Below are 3028 nucleotides of genomic sequence, written 5' to 3'. Positions count from 1 at the left end.
GCTCAATTATAGAACTTGAGAGCATATGTTGATAGAATGTGCTTTGGTAGATGACCATATAGTTTATGATTATGTCCTATATTATATCTATAGCCCTAATTTGCCCAGATATGTTTTTATTTCTTGTCTTTTTGTCCCTATTTGATTTCTTATATATGTTTTTCCTGGTAGGATCATCAAAAGTATTGAGAAAGTGTTTTTTTTAATCCTTTTTTGGTAGATGATTGTATCGTTCATTATTATGTCCCATGTTATATGTATATTTCTAATTAGCTGGGATAATTTTTTATTTCTTGTCTTTTTGTCCCTATTTGACTTCCTATGTATGTGCTTCCCGACAAGATTACCAACAATATTAGAAAAGTGTAACTTTTTGGTATTTTTATGATGTATCCTAATTGGCTAATATTGTGAGACTACACATGCTGATAAAAAAATGAGTTATATGATGATTGTTTGTACTATTCATGTTTGTAAACGGTCAATGCATCTGATGCTACTTCTTGGTGTTTTCCATTGAAAAATAAGTAGGTTTTACTTTTTCAAGCATGTTTAGTTTGTACATCCAGGATTCACCATCGAACAATACAAACAATAATGGGAAGATTGAACAACATATGAGAGGGTTGCTCGCCGAATGTTGAGCATAAAGGCATAGAGCATGGATTTCCTTGCATTTTCATATGTAATGGTATGTTTTCACACCACCATTAACATCATGGATATGGTTTTTCTATCTTCTCTCTCATGCTACATATGTTATGTTGAATTATTGACTACATTCATAATTTGAACATATTTGGAATGCTTGTGTTTTGTACTTTGCTAGAAAATAGTCATGTTGTTATTTGAATGTTGGTATTTGTTTATAATACTTGTCTTTCATGATAAAATAAGATTAAAAAAAAGACCTACATCAAATTCCAATTCCAATTTAAAAATGAACAACGAAATGCAAGGAAATGATATTCCTAGTCATATTCCGTTCCAATTCCAATTTCTAAATTCCTAACCAAACGCAAAAGATAGATTTGTATATTTATCTTTTGTGTCAACCAAATGGTCCAACTATCTTCCCAAAATGCAAAACTAGATTTTCAAAAATCTTAGTATGAGATAATAAAGTTTTGAACCAAATTCATCTTCCCCAACCAAACGGAACCTTTAGGTATTTACCACAACATAGATTCTTCGTCCTAGGCCCGGTAGTACGTTAACCATACAAAGTGTTAAAAGCAAGAGGAAAGATCCGGGCAGAATGCGAAGCAATAATAAAGCAAATAAACTTGTTTCCCACATAGGGCTAAACTTAAAAGGCCACGTCTAGAATGAAAGTCCGCCGCCTAAATCTTATCACACTGGGGAAGGCTGCCTAAAGTGGTATGATCACACTGGGAAGGCTGGACGAAGCCTAAAAAGTAAGTATTCTCATCCTCTCCTCTCTTAGCTTTTCGATCTTCGAATCTGTTTCAATTACTATGGGATCTGCGTCTAAAAGTGTTTTCTTCTTTATTTTTCTTATTAATACTAGATTTGATTCATATGCACTTCGCTTGCAAATTTAATCAGTACTGGAACCTAATGGCTAATGAATCTTTTCGCGATCTCTCTGAATCTTTAAGGTTTACTTGAATTTAAGGACGTTTTCTGGAACAGCGCAGTACAACATGATCCTCTATTATACAACTTTGATATTGCCTACAGCTTTTCCAATTTTGTATTGCAGTGTTCCTACCGTTTGCATTCTGCAGGAGCAAAGGGACTTTGGCCAACTGTTCATGATATCAGGCTAGTCTGCACGATGAAATGAACATGTGCTAGCTCCTACGTCAGGTGATATGCAGACAATTAAAGAGGTTGTAAAGGAAAAGTGGAAATATATAACGTACGCATCGGCTGTTTTTGGGCTGTATTTCCAATGTCTCAGAGCCTTCCCATTTCGTTAACAGTGATGATATGCCTCTCGATTTTCTCTTCAATTCTAGGAATGGTGTATTATTTAATGTATCAAAGGACGGTCAAGGAGGACCGATTATTTTCGGAGGCGCGAAATTCAAATAACCAGCTTCAATCTACATAGTAAATCTAAAGTAAAATTATAAAATTTTAAAATACATTCCAATTATTAATTATATTTTCAATCAAGTATATGTCAATTTTGAAACTACTGTTAATCAATAGTCACAATGTTTGAATTTGAAACTTTGTTTTAAACTGAAACATTGAATCAAATTAGATTGTGGGCCCGTCGAAACTTTATGCTAAAGGACTTCATTTAGATATTTCATGTAACAAGCACTGATTTGTTGAAGGTAAGTGTCAGCCTTCATTTAACCAAAACTATTAGAAAATTCAATGTGTTGGTATTGGGTGAGTGGCTTGTTGCAGTTCTGGTGACATTAAATTCTTCTTCTCAGTGCATAAGGGTGATTACGCTAACAATCTCATGGAGGCTCAAGCCATTTTATATGCTATGGAATAGTGTTGTTTGTGGGAATGGCGCAAGATTATCTATGAGTCTAACTCCCAAGTGGTGGTGAACTTGCTTTCCTCGCAAGAGCTTGAGGATGTTGTTGGCAATTGGCCACTATTGTTAATCAGATTATTATCTTTTGTACCTATCTCTAGTTCATTAAGTTTACTTACATTCCTTGTGAATGGAACAAAGCTGCTGATTGTTTAGCCAAATGGGCTTTTGGTCATGCTCCGAGCTGGAATATTATGGATAGGGGGTAACTTCCCTTTGAGATGGTGCAAGAATTTGATGATCTTGTTGCTCAAGATAGAGCTCCTTGTTGAGCTTTCTTGGTTGTAATCCTTTATGTCTTAATAAATTTTTAGCCCTCTTTTTCTAGTACTAACATCATCCCATGTTTGCCAATCTGTAAATTGGTTAACTTAACCACACTACATATATCAGTAAAAAGTAATTATTGACAGTAGTTAACAGATGATGCAACTCACCTGAATCTTTTCAAATCTCTGATTACTTTTTCACTAGTGACATTTTGCATAGTGTGAAATGAGT

Source organism: Cupressus sempervirens, chromosome 10 (genome assembly GCF_028749045.1).
Source record: "Cupressus sempervirens isolate cs-2001-9-10 chromosome 10, ASM2874904v1, whole genome shotgun sequence".
NCBI classification, from domain to species: domain Eukaryota; kingdom Viridiplantae; phylum Streptophyta; class Pinopsida; order Cupressales; family Cupressaceae; genus Cupressus; species Cupressus sempervirens.
Note: the sequence above shows the minus strand (reverse complement) of the source record.